Consider the following 19,580-nt stretch of genomic DNA (forward strand, 5'->3'; position numbering starts at 1 on the left):
GGTGATGCCCGCGTTCATAAGGTTTCGTCTTCTTCTGGTCAGAGGCACTTATCTTCTAAGAGGGGTGAGTCGCATAGAGGGAATACGCAGAAGGGGGACCGGCCAAAAGAGGCTCTGGCTCCTGGTATGCTGTTTCTCGTCCCTTAGTTAATCCGCGTGATGATCGTAAGAGAACGCGGGATGTCCTACCTCTTCGGTCATTGGCAACTCCTTCCGCGTCTCATCAACATCCTCTACCTCCCCCTCCAGTGTCTCAACCCAAGGAAAGGTCTTCGAAAGAAGTGGTTTCGAAGACTGATGTATCTAAGGTTCATCCTAAGAGGAAAGTTTCCGAGAGAAACCCTTCGAAGGGTTCTGCGCCTGATCCCGTGGAGGAGGAAGATATTTCTCAGGAAATACGTAGCGTCTCTGTTGGGGATAAGAAAGTGACCTTCAAACATATTGATCTGGAGGTTTTCAAGGAAAAGCATGGTCTTCAGCTATTCGATGTTCGTTTTTACGCTGCTGATGATGATATTACTTATGAGATGATCGACATATAAGTTTGATGAATTTCATCTGCTGACCACGGTGGGGGCCTTTGAAGCGGGTCTTATGTTGCCTTTGTACAAGTCTGGGGATTCTTTTTATTATGATGTGATGGCTGGTCGAGAGGGTTCTTCGAAGAACACACACTGTCGCTCTATTTCCCAACTTCATGGGAATTATCTTCGTGCATTGAGGGAGTGTTATCTTCGGAGAAAAGGAGAGACAATGATGACTCTTTATGTTCCCAATACTGGGGAAAGGGAGTGGTATACGCCTGAGAATTTTAACAAGTCTTTCGGTGACTATGTTAACAGTAGGAATCGTAAACTGTGGAGTGTGAGTCTTCGGAATATTGTCGCTCCTCGTGGTGAGATCTGCCTTCTGAGTGAAGTAAGTGGTGTTAAGGTGAAGTACGTCCCGGGTACAGAGAATTCTACTAACAAACTGGTGTTTCCTACACGTGAGCGGATCAAGCGTGATCATGACTATGAATGGCACGCAACTGTTATTGAGGTTGTTGGTCCCTGGGCTTGGGGGTGGGTTCCAGATCCGCAAGGATGGCGTCCTACCGCAGATAGCCAGATACGTGAGGCTCCTCCTGCTCGTTATGGGAATTTACGTCCTTGGCATTTGAATTTTGAGGGCATGAATTTCCAATATTCCCTCGATGTTGTTGATGGAGATGACGAAGAGAGTTCCGATGCTGATCTTCAGGTGAAGAATGCTGCGGTTGTCAAGGTAAGATGTCCATATGCCTTGTCCTTTAGTTGAGGCAGTTTTAATTTTTTTCAAAGTCAAGGATTTTTATTCTTGTGCCTTGTCTTTTTAGGCGACGAAGAAAAGGAGGATAAATCCCAAGTAGTCCACCACCGCAACAATCGAGGAGGCGGAGGTTTATGAAGAAGTTAGCAGTCCTGTGACTGAGCTTGGAGAGGATGAAGATATGTCTGATATGGAAGAGCGTACTGATACATCCCCTCCAGGTCATGATGATGAAGAATTTGTTGAAGGGAATACTACCGCTGGTGGCAGCGGTATTGGTGGTGAAATTAATCCCGCAGGTTGTCATGATGCTGGTGCCGAAGCTAATCCTGCGGGTTGCAGTGATGCTGGTGATGATAACAGTGGCCTTGGTGATGATGGTGTTGGTGGTGAAATTCCTGCTATGTCTCAGGAGTTTTCCTTTGATCGGATTTATTCTGCGGAGGATAGTTTTGACATAAACGCTGCCCTGGGCCTGGATTCTGAGTTCAGCCTGCTTTCCCCAAACGATGATTGGGATGTGCTTGGTAACTCTAACAAGGCGGGCGGAAAGGGCAAGGGATTCGTGGATTCTAGTGATGTTCCATAGGGGAGCGGTGCTAGAGACCTTCCAGATTTGGATGCGGGAGTAGCCTCGAACTCTTCGGGTGTTAAATTCACGGACATGGGTAAGGCCTCGGTTGGGTCTTCTGAAGATGATTTTCCTCAGTCACTGATCCTTGAGGGTGATGATGTCATCTTATCTTGGTTTAAAAAGAAGAACTTGATATTCGTACCCAATCCAGCTCCTGTGGTGGAGGGTGAGAAGAAATCTGATGCATATACCCGTAAGATGATGCAATTGTCTCCCGAGGACCAGGTTGCAGAAGCGTGGGATAAGAATCTTCGGGCCTTGGAGGATGCTCTAGTAGTCGACGCTCCCTCGATTGTTGCTAATATGATGGCATTGGCTAATGAGTATCAGTATGGATTTTCCCAACAGCGGATGTTAGAGGTGAGTTCTCTTATCATTTTTCCTGGTATCAACTTTTAGCAATTTTTAGAGTCAGGGTGTTCTAATCTTCTGATTCGCAGATGATGAGGAGTGAGCATTGCAATCACATGTTGTACCAGTTTTTTAAGGCCAAATCTCTTAAGTTGGAGGCTAAGCTTCATCTTCGGGAAGAGGAGCTTACTGCGGCTGAGACTTTCATTGTTGATAGGGATAGGGAGATATGTGAGTTGAAGAGTCTCCTCAAGGCTAAGGAGCAACAAGGCAAGGAGGAGGATAAGCTTCGCATGGATCTTGCTATGGCTCGTAGTGAGTTGGAGGAGGCCAAGAAGAATTCTTCGGCTGTTACAGGTTAGATTATCTGTTCTCTTCCTTGCTGTTGTCCTTTACTGTAATTAGTGTTCTTCCTGAGTCTCCCTCCCCCACCCTATCTTCAGTGGGTGGAGTTCCTGAGTTAGCATGGCTTCGTAAAGAGCGGCAGCGTCAGAAATCTCGCATCGCAGAATTGGTAGAGAAGATTAAGAGCGAGGCTGATAAGTGGAATGCTGGTGCCGATGAACATAATGCTCTGGCAGAGGAGTGGCGGGTCAGACGAGTCCAAATGATTGATATGCAGAAAAAGTATAACAATGATCTTCGTTTGTTTGATGGAACGTTGTTGTGAACGCGTGATAATCTTCGTGAATCCCGAGAACAGGTCTCATCATTGGAAGCTAAAATCAATCTCTTGGAAGAAGAATTGCGTCAAGATCGTTCTTCTCAGTCTTCTGATGTTAAAGATTACATTCAGCGTCTTGCTAGGGAGAGAGATGACGTTAGGGCTGAGGCTGGTGCTCTTAGCAAAGCTTTAGCTGCGTCTAGGGCTGATGTGGTACGCCAAGCTGAGTCTGAGAGAAATCTTGAAGTAAATATGTATCGGCTCAACAAGGGTCTGGAGGGTTTAAACAATGAGGTCAACCATCTTCGTCACTTGGATTCAATGAAACAGGTAGAATTAGATGCGAGTCAGTACGCCCTTTCAACCCTTCAAGCGGATTATAAGAAGTTGTCAGATGAGTATGATTTTCTTGATGGAGCCCGCGATGCTGTTGTTAACGAATATGAAATAGCTTCGGCGAGAGTCGAAGGTATATGCTTATATTATCGAGTGTGATTCTGTAATTTCCTGGACCTAACCATCTGCATTTTTCTTTTCCTTGCAGAGCTCCAGGGACAGCTTCGCACTTCAAATGAAGAGCTTGCGGAGGCTCAATCTCAATTAGTACATCAGGAAAGTCAGATTAATTATCATAAAGGTTTAGCTACAGCAAGGGACGAGGCTGCCCAAGCCACTTCGAAGGAAGTGAGTCGCCTTTCCTCGTTGTTGTCAAAGGTATGATGAATACTGTTATTGCGTACAAGGCTCGGTGTCAACTAGTGGAAGAGACTAACAAAATTCTGGATAGCATCAAGTATGATCTTAAGACCGAGCATGTCCTTATCAAGAGCTATCCGCGCCGTGAGAAACCCCCGCCCCCTACATCTGGTTTTTCAGGACCTTCCTCGGGTGGGAGCGTACCTTCAACACAGAAGGGGAAGATATCTAAACCTGCTGGTGGGGTTGAACCATCCAAGTAGATTTTTTTAGATAGTTGATCTTTGTTGATTATGAGGCTTCGTGAGATTCCTTTTGTATTTTCTTGTTTCCGCGTATCATTTCCAAGCATGTAATCAACTTTTAATGAATTGATCATTGTTTTAACTTTTGTCTGTGTTGTCCGACTTTTTTTTTTCTCTTTTAAAATATTGTTGTGGTTAATTTGGAATATAACTGAATGTAATCAGGGATAGCGATGTGTTTCAGTGCGAACCCGAAGATATGTGTATCTTCGTGAACGTCTTGAGACCTGTCACCCCGCTGGCTAATCCTGGGCCATAGGATTCCCAGACGGTGGGGGTCGGGGCAGCGTTCTTGGATATGAGTTGTTTGGAATGTACATTCATTCCGTCAACCCGCTGCCATAAGATTGGTTGGGTATGTCTTTCTGCTGAATGCCTTCCCCATGGTCCTACACTTATAGACGCTGATAGGGGAGTCCCGAGAGATTGTAGGTGACTACTTTCCCCAAGTAAAATAGAACAAAAATTAACACCAGTGTTTACGTGGTTCGACAGCAGAGTGTCTACGTCCACGGGTGAAAGATATGTGCAACTGAAGTGTCTGAGTGCGAACCCGAAGATATGTGTATCTTCGTGAACGTCTTGATACCTGTCACCCCGCTGGATAATCCTGGGCCAGAGGATTCCCATACGGTGGGGGTCGAGGCAGCGTTCTAGGATATGAGTTGTTTGGAATGTACGTTCATTCCGTCAACCCGCTGCCATAAGATTGGTTGGCTATCTATTTCTGCTGGATGCCTTCCCCATGGTCCTACACTTATAGACGCTGATAGGGGAGTCCCGATAGATTGTAGGTGACTACTTCCCCAAGTAAAATAGAACAAAAATTAACACCAGTATTTACGTGGTTCGACAGCAGAGTGTCTACGTCCACGGGTGAAAGAGGGTTAAAGTGTCTATTCAGTTTGTTGAGTTACATTTAAAAGAATTCCATTGATGGAACCTCTGAGGTAGTAAATAGTAAAAAAAAAAAAGGAGGATAAAGTATTGACGCGGATGCTGTATTTACAGGTGTAGGGTTCTCGTGAGGTGTTATATTTACACGTGGTCGTTTTGTTACTATGTTTCTCCATGTATTGTGACTATTTTTTGCCAAAAGTTTACTTGATTGATAGGTTGAGGTTTGCTATTCCTCTCTCAGAGATAGAAACTATGTCGATCGCAAGCGTCGTTTTCTTCTTCTGGCGCTCTTCATGCAGATGCAGGTCTGCGTTGCCCTCTACGGGTAGTATGGCTTGAGATATTTTGCATTCCATGGGTATTTGAGGATCTCCCCTTTTAGGTTGCGCAGATAATAAGACCCATTTCCTGCAACATCATGTATGACGAAGGGTCCCCCCCCCCCCATGTTGGTGCTAATTTGCCCCACTTCTTTTCTCGTTGGTATTGGGGAATGGTCCTCAGCACATACTGCCCTTCTACGAAATTTCGAAGCTTAACCCTCTTATTATACTCCATTGCTAGTTTCCTTTGATAGTTTTCCATTTTTTGTAGTGCTGCCTCCCTCCTCTCTTCTAGATCATCCAACCTTTCCAACATCATGTCCACTGTGAGGTTCTTCTCCCATGCTTCAGTCTTCGTAGTTGGCATGATTATTTCTGTTGGGATAATAGCTTCGGATCCATAGGTGAGTAAGAATGGGGATTCTCCCGTGGCTGATCTTCGAGTTGTCCTATAAGCCCACAAAACGTTGTGTAGTTGCTCACACCAACGCTTCTTGTATTCGTCCAACTGATTTTTGAGGATGAGTGCGAGGGTTTTGTTTGTGGCTTCTGCCTGACCATTGCTTTGAGGGTAAATTGGTGTTGAATTGTTCTTTCGAATTTTTAAAGTATCGAAGAGTAAGTCGATGTTTTTTCCCTGGAATTGCTTGCCATTGTCAGATACAATCTCATCTGGTATGCCAAACCTGCAAATGATGTTTTGAAAAATGAATGTGAAGACATCTGCGTCTCGAATCCTTGCCAGGGCTTTAGCCTCTACCCATTTGCTGAAATAGTCCGTGGCCACTATCAAGAATCTTCTCTTCCCTGATCCTTCGATTAGGGGACCCACGATGTCTATGCCCCATTTTGAGAATGGCCAAGGGCTGTCTACTGGGTTCAACATTGTTGCGGGTGCGTGGATTTTTTTGGCGAAACGCTGGCATTCTTCGCATCTTCGTGACATTCTTGCAGCGTCTCGTATCATTGTTGGCCAGTAATATCCTTGAGTTTTCGCCTTATCTGCTAGGGATCTCATTCCGCTGTGATTGCCTGCGTCGCCGCGGTGTATGTCTTTCAAAATCAAATGTCCTTCGGATCTGGATAGGCAACGTAATAATGGTCCGAGAAAAGATTTTTTGTACAAAATTTCTTTTCTCAGATCATATCTTCCTGCCTTTGACTGTATTTTTCTGGCTTGCTTTAGATCCGAGGGTAGTATTCTTTCTTTTAGGAAAAGATGAATCTCAGATCTCCAATTCTTCTTTGCTGAAGTCTTCATCTTGATCTGCCTTAGCCATGATGTCGTCTTCTTGGAAATCATCCGCGATGAATTCTCCCACGTCATCATCTGCAATATCTTCTTCTGCGTGGTTCCTCTGCTGTGCAGCGCAGAGTTCTTGAATATCAATTGAAGGCTCGTAAATCCTGGTTACTTTGATTGCTTTGACGTCCTCGTTTCTGAGCATCGATGATATGTAGGCCAGGGCATCCGCGTGCCTGAGTTCCTTCCTTGCCAGGTGTCGGAATTTGATGTTTGGGATTTGTGATGCCAGTGTTTGCACCAATTCCATGTATGCTGACAATGTTCTGTCATAAACATTATATTGCAACCCTATTTGTCGGATGACCAGCTGTGAATCGCTTGTCAGACGCACGTCAGTTATGCCCATTTCTATTATCAACTGAAGGGCATGCACCACTGCTTCATATTCAACTATGTTGTTGGTATGCCCCTTGAATTCTAACCTGAAAGCATGTATGATCCTGTCTCCTGTTGGGGTGGTGATTACGATGCCTATCCCCGCCCCTTCTTTATTTTTCGACCCATCTACGAAGACTTCCCATTGCCTAGGATTTTTTGGTTCCAAGATGTCTATAGGGTCTTTACCTTCGTCCATTTCTGGTAGTCCTGCTGCCTTTCGTCCTTCGATGATGACTTCTTCGCAGTTATCCAATGGTAAGTCTGCTAGGAAATCTGCTAATACTTGTGACTTCTGAGAGTGTTGTAGCTCATGGATGATATTGAATTGATCTAGGTGAGTATTCCATTTTGCAATTCTGCCTACTTTTCCTGCGTTTTTAAGGACTGCTTCTAGCGGAGCTTTGCATGGGACGCGGACGTAGTGAGTCAAAAAGTAAGTTCTGAGTTTCAGGGTTGCCCATACTAATGCCAAGATGAGCTGCTCGATCTTCGTGTAGTTCCTTTCTGCTGCGTTCAGAGTCTTGCTGATGTAATAGATGGGCTGCTCTATCTTCGTGTTGGTTTTAACCAATACTGCGCTGACTGCATCTTCTGTTGCTGCTATGTATAGTGCCAACACTTCATCAGGGTCTGGTTTTTGTAATATAGGGATCTCAGCCAGGTATTCTTTGATATTTCGAAAAGCTTCCTCGCACTCTGCCGTCCATTCGAATTTGCTTCCTTTTTTGAGAATGTTAAAAAAGTGCTTACATCTATCCGAGGACCTGGATATGAACCTCCCCAGCGCAGCCAGCGAACCATTGAGTTTCTGAACCTCTTTTAAATTCTTTGGGGATGGCATTCTTACGATGGCTTCAATTTTAGCGGGATCGACTTCAATGCCCCTCTTCGTCACCAAATATCCGAGGAACTTTCCGGAAGTGACACCAAAAGTGCACTTCTCTGGGTTTACCTTCATGTTGTGCACTCTCATTGCTTGGAAAATATCTTTTAGGTCTTGGTGATGATCTTTGCGCAGCTTGCTTTTAACGAGCATATCATCCACATATACTTCCAGCGTACTTCCAATCCATGGTTTGAAAATTGCATCCACCATTCTTTGGTAGGTTTCCCCTGCGTTTCGCAGTCCAAAGGGCATTCTTACATAGCAATAGAGGCCGTGTGGTGTATAGAATGTTGTATGTTGTTGATCTTCTTCTGCTAGGAATAATTGATTGTATCCAGAGTATCCATCCATGAATGACATTTCTTCGTATCCTTCAACTGCCTCGACAAGTTGGTCAATGCTTGGCAGTGGATAGCTATCTTTAGGGCAAGCCTTATTGAGGTTGGTGAAGTCGATGCATATCCTTACTCCGCCATTTTTCTTCGGTACGATGACCATGTTAGAGATCCATGTTGGGTACTTAACTTCTTTGATGAATCCTGCGTCCAGTAGTTTGCGGAGTTCCACTTCAACTGCTCGATGGTATTCTGGAGCTACTTTGCGCACCTTCTGCCTAAAAGGGGGGGTACCTGGTTTTATTCGAAGTTCGTGATGAACTAACTTTGGGTCAATTCCCGGCATGTCCCCCAATTTCCAAGCAAAGATGTCCGCGTATTCCTTTAGAAGTTTGATTAGCGCGGCTTCTCTTTCTTCATCCATCAAGGTGCCTATTCTGATAATCTTCGGGTTTCCCTCAGTACCTATGTTGACTTCTTTAGCTGCTTCGACAGGTGTAAACGTGGGTTTTGGTTCCCCCAAGAGAGGAACATTCTTTGATTGCTATTTGGTGGGCTCTCCGTCTTCTTTTGTCGCGGAGGTGCTGCTTCTGCGCTGCCAGTGGTGCTTACGTTCAGAAGGCTTTTTCCGGAGATTTCTTCCAGATATGTATCTATGGTTTTTCCTTATTTTTGGCTCTTCGGGACTGGTGCTTTTCTTCTCTTATAAGGTCTGACATTCCCGCGCAGTTACTTGGTCTCCTTTAATTTCCATGACTCCCTGGGGTGTTGGGAATCTGAGATATTGATGGTAGGTTGCCGCTACTCCCTTGAGCTTGTGAACCCATCTTCTTCCGATGATGGCGTTGTAAGGTGAAGGTGCATCTACGACGCTGAATCGAGTGTCCACTTTCATGGGCCCTGCGTCTACTTGTAAGACAATGTCCCCTAGGGGCTTTGTAGCTGCGCCGTTGAATCCGTAGATGGTGTAGTAAGATGACAGCAGTTGCTCGTCGTTGAGTTCCATACGTTTGAACGTGTCATAGAACAGGACGTTGACTGAGCTTCCTCCATCGATGAGAATTTTCTTGACATTGCACCCTGCTATTGGGAGTGTGAGGACTAGAGGATCATTATGGTCTTCCATGTCTTCTTCCACATCGTCTGCATCGAAAGTCATGGGCGCGTCCATCCATTGTTCGTGCTCGTTTACCTCTTTCCCATCGATCTTATAAAGCTCACAATAATCTTCGAATTGTTTTCTCAATCTCTTTCCAATCTGGGCGGTTAGGGATGGTCCTTGAATATCTGAACATGAAATCGTGTTGAGGGTGCGGTTTCCTTCTGGTAATTGAACCTGCTTGCCTCTCTTGGTTTTATCTTCATTATCAATCTTCCGTATATATTGCTTCAGGTCTCCTGTGTAGATTAGTTTTTGAATCATTATCTTGAGATTTTTGCACTTTTCTGTTTGATACGTTGAAACAGTGGTATTCACAGTATTCCTTGGATTTTTCTGATCTAGGAGGTTGCTTTCCCTTGTACCATGACCAATCGAAGTTCTCCCTCCCTTTGATCTCTCTCAGGATGCGCGAATAACTGGTATTCAGCTTGGTATAGATTTGATCTTCAAATTTTCGATCACCTCTTCGTCTATCATCCCTTCGTTCTTTCCTTTCTTCGTTGGGACGTTCTTCTGTGATTCCTCTTTTGTACCCGCTGGCTTGATCCACGGAATTTGTGCGTGTGGGACGTTGAGTATGAGCTCTGGGATTTTCACGCTGAATTTCTTCTAACATTGCATGCTTTTCTATAATCATCCAGAGATCTCCTTCGGTGGTAGGGATGGTTCCGTGGATCTCGACAAATAAAGGACTCATCCTGTCCATCCCCCATTTGTAGCAGTTGATACTAACCACGGGATCTACGTTTCCAATAGCTTGGCAAATCTTGTGCCATCTATTAGTATATTCTCTGATGGTCTCTTTGTATTTCATCTTCAGCGAGAATAGTTTGTCCATGCCAGCCTTGTTGTACATGTATGTTGCTAGAAATTTTTCTGTGAGTTGGTCGTAGGAGTCGATGGATTTTGATGGAAATTTATCAAACCATGACAACGCGAACCCTTTTAAACTTGATGGGAAGTATCTGCACAGTATGGAGTCTTCGTTATCCCAACGGGCCATCATTCGATTATAATATCGAAGATGAGCCGCAGGATCAGTTGATCTGTCATATCAATCGAAATCAGGAACCAAACACTTCTGCGGTATGGAAGCCCTGGCCAAGTGTGGTGTCAGCGGGGTAGTTTTTGCTTCCTTCATCACTTGCTCTATCCTTCCGCCTCCCTGCCTAGTCTTTAGCTCCTTGATTTCTGCCAGCATCTCAGCACGCAGACTTTCCATTGCGATCTGGTGTTCCTCATGAATGGTAGATTTTTCTCGTGGGAAGGTGGTACCGTCGTAGTAGTCCGAGTTCTCGGGATTGTAATCAGGGTCTGATCTTTGGATGCTCCTTGCTCCTCTTCGATTCAATGGAAGTGGGTTGTTTGCGATCACCATTATTCTATCTTGATTAGGTGTTACAGCCTTGGAGTTGGCTTCGTCGCGTTGGTTTTATACCTCTGCGCTATGAATGATTCTTTCCTTTAGTGTCTGGTTCTCTTGTGCTAATATCGCCACAACATCTGCGTATTCCTTCTGGTTCTTCCTTAATTCTGTCAGCTCGGACATCATCTGAGCGGAATGATTTGACCCTTGATTTGGTGTTCCTGCCCGCAATTGCTCATCAGCGTCTATGGTTTGTTCCTCATCCACGATCTGTATTACTGGTTCTGGTGGGTATAACTGTGCACCTTGGGACCTCGACGGTTGTTGTGAGGGTTGGCCTGCTATCAGAAGCGGTTGCTTGGCTGGAAAGGATATGTTTTGTTCGTTGGTTAAGGGCATCCCATAGAGGGGTTGTTGTATTCATGACTCTGCCACGACTTCCTGATGTTCCTGTAGTTGAGCATTGGTTACTCTGGGAGCTCCAACTTTGGATCCGCCAGCTCTTGAAGATCATGCTTTGGCTGCCGCGACATTTACTGCGTTTGTTGCGATGATGTTGGCATTGATGGGGGCCATGCTTTCTGCATTATCCTGTGCCCTATCCGCTGCCTTTAGCTTTTCACCTCTCTGCTTACTCCTAGTTACCACTGGGGTTGTCCTTGGCATCTCTTTTGAAGGAGCTTTATCCTTCCCGGCATCTTTGCTTCTCTCCATATTTTAATATTTTCCTTAAAGAGAGAGAAAAAATCACGAAGACAATGGGCCCCACGTGATATCTATTAGCGTTTTGAGTCCTCAAAGGTGTAAAATCTTGAAAATACTTAAGGCGTCCATCTGTGTAGATGACCGCAGATCTGTTCTAAGTTTTGATTTTCAAAGACCTAAAAACTTAGAAAATGCATGAAGAATCAGATCTACTTAGATAAACGGGGATCTGTTCATAATTTTGATTTTTAAAGACGTGAAAACTTAGAAAATGCATGAAGAATCAGATCTACCTAGATATACGCGGATCTGTTAAAAAATTTGGTTTTTGAAATCATGAACGGAAAAAACCGTAGTGTTCCATACATCGTTATTTTCAGAAAACGGATCCTGAAACAAGTCACAGGAGAAGATAAATCTTTTACCGGGATGAAAATCCCTGTTTCTAGCGCCAGATTGTGAACACAAAGATCTGGTATCATCTGAGTATTCACAAATAATGCGCGCAGACTCATGACAATATAGTAAATAAGCTGCGCCTGAGGGGAATGGATAGGTTATGTCGAATCCTTGACTCAGAGTTCTAATATTCTTCCTCGTCTCATCAACTACAATCATTGTTCTTGGCTCATACAATAAGATAAATAGTGGACGAAATATAAAGTGTACGAACATGATATACCATAAGTATCGAATTGAACATATAAAGTATAAATGCATGAATATAGATGAAACGATTAACTTATATGATTCATTACTCAGATCTCTGTCTACGGGACTGGGTTTTTCATTATATGTATGAGGGTTACAGAAATAGTCGAATGACTTTGAGACCAATATAAGCCTGCGTAGCAGGAGGAACTTCACTTACACTTTCTCTATCTCTCTGTCTCTCTCTTATTCTCCTCTCAATGTTTTTCGGCCTCTACTTCACTTGGGAGAGAGGGGTATTTATAGGGAGGTTACGTGGGGTCCACTTCTGAAGCCCGTTATAACCTTATCCTCTTGTGTTTTGTGCCACTGACGCACTGCATCTGTTTGTTCTGTCTGGATACGCAGTATTATCTGCGCTTCCAATACAGGCTGACTGACACGTATGATGTTTGAGGGTATTTAATGGGGGTAGTTGAGATGTCTGTCCGCGGTAGACGGCTGTCCTCTTCCCCTGTCTTGTATGCGTCAGTCTGACTATCCCCAGCCGTAGATCTTAGATATTTCTGGGGATATGATGAAGTGACTCTTGGGTTATCCTCCAGTGCTTCGCAGTGTTCTAGTGTTTCTGTCTCCTCGATCCTCTACCGTTGGATCTGGTGGGTGGCGACGCTATCTTGACAAGGCGCGTCTCTTGGCTGTCCACGTGTGATATCATATCTTGATGCTCTCAGCCGCATGTCCTCCACGTGTGTCTTTGTGGACACGTGGCGGAAGATGAAATGTGTACCTACACAAGCAAACAACAAAAAGCGACAGAGATGCAATCTTTATCAAACGTAACCACAACGGAAGACACATTCGATAAGAAGGCATAGAAGAGCAAGGTGAAAGGGACTACGATGACGCACCGGTGATTGTTATGTGAAACCGTTGCCTGCTATTGATTCCACTCAAACCGCTGCTACTACGACTCTTCCAGCGCACCCCGATGTTCAATCACGATGGAGAATGGATCGAAGCCAGCGGGATGACAAAGATCCCAAGCCATTCAACAAGGGGCAGTACTTCTTATCACTCCTTATTAAGGGAAGCAGAATGCTCGACACCATGGAGATGCAACGTATGTGATGAGATTGATGATGCTACAACCAAACTTCTGCAATATACAAGATGACGCAGCTCCAAGAGATTATTGAGTCCTCCCGCAGATGCAAGACTGGGGCAATGTTGTTGTAAATTTTTTTATGGAAACAAGGTCGTGCAAGCTGCTGATATGAACGAAGCGCTGTTGCTGACATGTTTTTACTATGGCGTACATACCGCTGACGTTGATACATGTTGAGGCGATGTTGTTGTCCCGGTATTGGAGTATACTTGAAAAACACAATGAAACTTTTATTTCCCACGCCAATCGAAAGACCTGATGCAATTGTTCAAATACACACCGGTGTTCCCTTGAACCTGAAGCGCTAACGATGCAGTTGATACATACCTACTGACCATCGGTGTTCCAAACAAGATGACGCCGCGAAGTGGCTGTGAGGATTAATCTAGTAGTGAAGAGCCCTTGATGTGGCATACCTAAAGCTGCTGATCAACTAGTGCTGGGGAATTCATCCAACACGAAATGGGCATGATTCAAGCAAGCCACGAGAGTAATTGGACCAGAAAGGGTAAGCTACATTTTGATTTGCAGGGACGTTTCTGAATTTCGGTAAAGAATAGGGGCAAGTATTAATACTTCGATGAAGTATATTCTTCACCGAAATTCCTCCACAAAGAGCACAAAAGCCAGACGAATGATGAACTGACCAAGGCATAGAAGAGCAAGGCGAAAGGGATTTTTCTCAAGGATCGTTCACCCACAACCCTCAACAAAAGGGGAAAATTGTATGCACCAGAAAATACCTTGACATGTGGAGTGAGATCGTGAGCTGAAGCAGGATGCAACTATACAGCAGCGCGCACCATATCAGCCGAACACAGCTTCAATCCTAAGCTAAGGATAGAAGTGTAATCTGCCAGAAGATATTTTTCCCATAAATAGGGAGCAATTAGGTTCGTCCAGAAGGGGACTTTTCTTTTCCCTTCTTCCCATCGACACTTTGGAAGACCCTTTTCCTTTATTTCTTCCCTCTATAACTCTCTGAACATCATATCTTCATGAATGAAGATATCGAGATATGAAGATATCTCTTTCATATCTTCATGAATGAAGATATCCCTTACCAAAGAGATATGAAGATATCTCTTTCATATCTTCGTAAATGAATTTCCAATCTTATCAAATGTAACAGATGAGATACTTAATAAACTATCCCTTTACCCCGTGGATGTAGGCTTTGCCGAACCACGTTAATCCCCTTGTGTTAATGTATTCTTATGTTCCTGCACTTTACATTTTGCTCATGATTTTCTATTTACATCTTATTTTACATACTGCTTTATCATCTTAATTATTTGATGGTGATAACTAGAAAAAAGGTGTTCACAGTTTAACCACAGGTCCCAGAGGATCGTCAATAATATGACTAGCTTGCATTGCTTCAGTTAGTTCATCCACAGTGGAAGCATCAGGAGAGGAAAACATGATAGTATCTTTGAAGAAAACGAAACTAGATAGGACGAAACACTTGATTTTGGTATTTCATTTAGGTTCTTCTCTCTTCGGTGAGAATAGAATATATACTCTAACTTCAGTGTTTGATATATGGCCTAAATTGTAACTTCAAAAGTCATCAAATCAATCATTAATCTGAAGGTGGATAAATAGGTCTTCCAACCGAAATTTGTCCTCCAATCGAATATAAGTAGACAAATAGGAACCCAACACTTATCGTTCCTGTGGGCTTTAGAATATATTAATATTCATAGTCTGACATATGAGTCATTTTTCCGATACAATTAATGATTTATTTGTTGATAATGCAAAATACTCGATCTCTTTGTTTTTAAAATAGAGATACTATCACTTTTTTAATTTGGTTTATTTTCAAAGAGGAGTTGGAGCGTAACTTGTTGTTAGGATTCCAACCAAAAATTTTGTATGAGTTATTTTTTATTCTAAAAATAAGTAATTTTTAAACTAAAATGAAAAAAATGATAGCATTTTTATTTTATTTTTACGGAGGTAGTTTATATTATTGAGACCAATACATGCAACATAATATATCAAAAATCACTAGGTACGTAGATGCCTCAATGAGGTTATGATAATACCTATTTACACATAACTAGCTAGAGACGTGGATCACCAAAATCAGAACGATTCAAAAGTCACGGGGATCAACAAAAATTACATCTACTCCAGTCAAGATCTCCACCATTCTCATTCTCATTCTCATCATCATCTTCTTCTTCTCCATTATGTTTCTCGGTTGTAAGTTTCTTCATATACCACAGGTCTTCATCCCATGAAAACCTTTTCCAATGTGGTACCGCTTCTCTAACTGGGTCTCTCCTCCCAACCTCAGCAACAATGGCGCAACATCCAACATCATTTCTAGCTATATTATGAATGAAGGCACATAAATTTTTCATAAGCCGTGATGCACCTTTTCCTTCCATGTGAAGGCCGTATAACGAATAAACCCCAAATGGACTAAACAAATCTGGCACTGATGGTATCCTCAACCAAGGCATCCACTCATCCAGCATTCGACTACCTACGCAACACGCGTGAGTTAACACTGATACTCCCTTAACTTGAAGCTTAAAAACCTGTTTGGTATTCCAAACACTCAACATGGCAAATTTCTTAGGAAGATTCCCAGATTGAGAATCCCACATGGCAAGAGATTTCTTAGGAAACGCAATATAAGTTCCCAAACTGAGTTTGTTGCATAAAATCACATCTATGTCTTTAGGGAAAAACTCTGACTCTGAGAAAACTCGACGGTAGATCAACTCGGAGAGTTGAGGAGAGAGTTGGATCACAGTGATTACTGAATTTATGTGCTTTTTATGCGCATGAACTGGTTGGACTAAAACGGTTGGTGTACGAAACTTAACATAGTCGCATTTCAACGTAAAGAGGTTAATAGAGGCCTGATTTGCGTCAGTGGTCATGTAGGAGTACTCGACACCATTTTTCTTAAACCATGCTTCTAATGCCGATACCAATTTCGTTCCGAGACCTAGTCGCCTGAAATTCAAAGTATAACTCATACTAGTAATTAAAGTAAGTAGTAATAGCGAGTAGTACATAAACAATATCTTGCATATATAGCAGGTTAACTTTCCAAGATATGAGGCACAAAAATATGCATCTATGAATGATATTTGTTTGTTTTTCTATGTTCCTTACCCCACCAAAAATGGCATTTTCTATACTAGAGAATATTTGAAGAATAGACATGCATGCCATGCCATTTATTATAGATGTATGCAGTGAGATTCCACGGTTACAAAAATGGGAAAAATTGTTAGCACGGTACTCTGAACTCCAACGTCTGGAACTGCACCAAATTTAAATAGTGATAAGGCATTGATTACAGAACAAACAGCAGCACTTGAGACCCACCTCAACTAACCCTATCTTAGCATTGATTTATTTTGAAGTTCTACCGTCTCAAGTCTCTCAACACATATAAATCGGCAATGCTATTCAACTCCTTCTTTTCCATCTTCCTATTTACCTCCCTACAATCTGAACCCTACATCTAAAAAGCGAGTGAACTCTATCTATACCTGAATGTGAATCTAAATTCAGATGTGTGGTTTAGATTGCAGGGAGGTGAATAGGGAGATGAAAAAGAGGGAATTGAATAACATTTCTTATAAATGGTTAAAGCCTAGCAAAAAGAAAACAAAAAAAAAAGAACAAACAAACAAACACAGTTACACAAATATGCTGATAATGATTTTCTCACATTAAAGAATAGCATAAAATCTTCAAAGTAAGTAGAAATATAATTACATAATGTGGCGTGTAGGGAGAGATAGAGACCTGTAACATGGAGAAACCCTGAGACCGAGAATGTAAGCAGCCTTAACATATATGGGAAAATCATCACCGGCTGCTCTTTTTCCTCTTGACACATTCTTAATACACCCTCTTACAACCCCGACTATCTCGGTTGTATCACCTTCTTTATACTCTGCAACCTGATCATCATAAAACAAATGTTATGACCTATGTAAAAGCAAGTACTGAAATATGGACACACTTAATAATCACATGGCAGACTTGCTGCAAGTACTTATGAAATTTATCCTTGTTGATTGGTATGTAGTTCACTTTGGCTATTCAGCCTGTTGCTTTTTTGGCTTCATTTGTCTATTTCATGCTCGCCCACATATGATATACCCTTTTTTGTCTTCTTTTCCCCTATAAAGTTTCTGTTGTCGTCCCCGAGCAAACAAAGTGAACAATAAGCAGTGCATACATACCAGCATGATACATGCAGGAGAGTTTCGAACTCGGCAAACCGAGTCACCCATAAGATCAGTTAAAAGAGAAGGTTTTCCGCTGGAGCCAAATTCACATTGTCTCTCTAATTCTTCAACTGCTTCTTTGTCTTTTTTTTCATTGTAATCTCTCACTACTATTTCTTTCATGCTTTCAGATACAAAAGAAAGTGATAGATAGCTAGATATTAGAGATGGTTATCTAAGCTAAGCTTAAGTACTCAACTCAATCCTCAGTGAAATTTCCTCTATTCCGTCTTTATATATAGTATGTAAGGATAGAGTTGTTGACCTGGTATTCTTGAAGGAAAATAGTTTATAGAAAAGAAATGGATGATATTTATCGAGCCATGCAATCCTCTAACTTTGAAATAATTGAATGATAGACCAATGAGTATGAAATATTTCAAAAAGAAATTGACAGTTTAACAATATTACATTTGTTATTATAGGAAGGTGTGATGGTGATAGCATTTAGTATTATAGTATTAGTTTATTGGAGGGCATTATAATTGGTGGGTGATTAAGATGAGATTCCGATTTTAGACCAATATCTGATAAATATATGCATGGTTTATGCTGATCCAATTGGACTTCCCTTCAATAATTTTTTTTTTTACCAATTTTCCCATCCGCTTCGGCTCCTTTGAATAGGTTACGCATGAGGCTTGTTGGTAGGCTAGCACAGAAACCTGTTCAATTAACATAGTAATATGTCGTTGGAGCTTAGCTTGTTAGACTTCCAACTAGTTTCATGTAATAATTGTTATCAAAAAAAAAAGTTAAAAAGGTATAATATATTACGATGGGTTGGACAAAATGCCCGTTAAACAGTTGAAGATTTATTGTTCAAGTAGATCAAATTAATTAACAAATCAAACAAAAATGATGAGGTTATATTGAGAATGTATCAGAGCTAGCCAGCCATATTGGCAGATCGGATTCAAGGTGGCATATGGATATCATATCAGATGGGTGGCAAGGGACTAATAAGGGTCCACTGAGGTTCGTATCAGATGCGCCAAAGGTTTGCTTGCTAAAAACTTAGTCCAAAAGTTAAATGTTAATGAATATGAATAGGGACTAGATCAGGCATATATATTTCTAATAGGGTGATTTAATTTTGAGGGCAGAAATACGATTCGATGATCATATATACCCACCTTTTCCTAGTATTTCCTTTTCCAGGATTTCTTTCCCTAATTAAATGCCTCTCTTTTTTAATCTCTCTTTTGGTGTGTTCATCATGTCGTGCATGTTCTTCTCCTAAAACTTCTTCTTTCTAATTTCTTCTTCTTTTTTTTTAAGCATACATCATCTTATTAAAAGATATTAGTTTACAATTTACCGTGGGTATGTAGTACATGAAATAAAATTTGATTAATAAAAGATGGGATTGCTTGGTCCCATATTTTGGTTGATGAACTTCTTGTCTGATTTCCATCCGCCGCATGATTGGCCAACCCGTCGGCTGCTTGATTTCCTTCTCTATAGTTGTGCTGAATAGAAGCCTGTGGGATCTGATGAAATCTAAATTTTATTTCCTCAATCATTCCTGCTATATGCCAAGGTGGAGGGGTAGAGGAAGTGATGAAGCGCAATAGGTTTTCCGAGTCGGTTTCAAAGAGAACTTTTGGCCATTGTCTTTCTGTTGCTGTTCTTGAAGCCAAAAGCATAGCCCAAGTTTCCGCAGTTAATGCAGTTGTAATTCTCACTGGTTGAGCTAGAGCCAATAACGTTATTGCGTTTGAATCTCTGCAGATGAACCCTGCTCCTTCAAATCCTGGATGACCTCTGGCAGCTCCATCGGTGTTAATCTTGATCCATTTGATGTTTGGAATGGACCATCCTACCGATATTGTTGGTATCCTTTTGTCTCTTATTGGGTGGTTAAATAACGGTGTATCTCCTGAAATGATTGGTAGAGAAGAGTGTAGAGCCCCTAGTATTCTTGTTGCAGTTTGTGTGCCCAGGATAAGATTTCTTCCGAAGTTGTTTGCTTTTGTTGGTATATTAGATCATTCCTAGCCAGCCATAAGGTCCATAATAGAAAACAAAAAGAGGAGATTACAGATGTTGACGCATGTTGTTGAAGGATTTGGGAAATGGTTGTTTGAGGTGTTAAGGTGAAAGCTGGTGGGGGATTGGAGTTTGGTGAATTTGTAAGTTGATTGAATAAGGTGTTTCATGAATAGTTGATGTTGGATAATGAATTA

General features: G+C 42.1%; 1 pseudogene; it reads right to left on the reverse strand.

The window, feature by feature from the left end:
- Positions 1 to 15,108: 15,108 nt before the first annotated feature.
- Positions 15,109 to 17,584, reverse strand: LOC113361534 (annotated as a pseudogene).
- Positions 17,585 to 19,580: the final 1,996 nt, after the last annotated feature.

Source organism: Papaver somniferum, chromosome 3 (assembly GCF_003573695.1).
Source record: "Papaver somniferum cultivar HN1 chromosome 3, ASM357369v1, whole genome shotgun sequence".
Classification (NCBI taxonomy): Eukaryota; Viridiplantae; Streptophyta; class Magnoliopsida; order Ranunculales; family Papaveraceae; genus Papaver; species Papaver somniferum.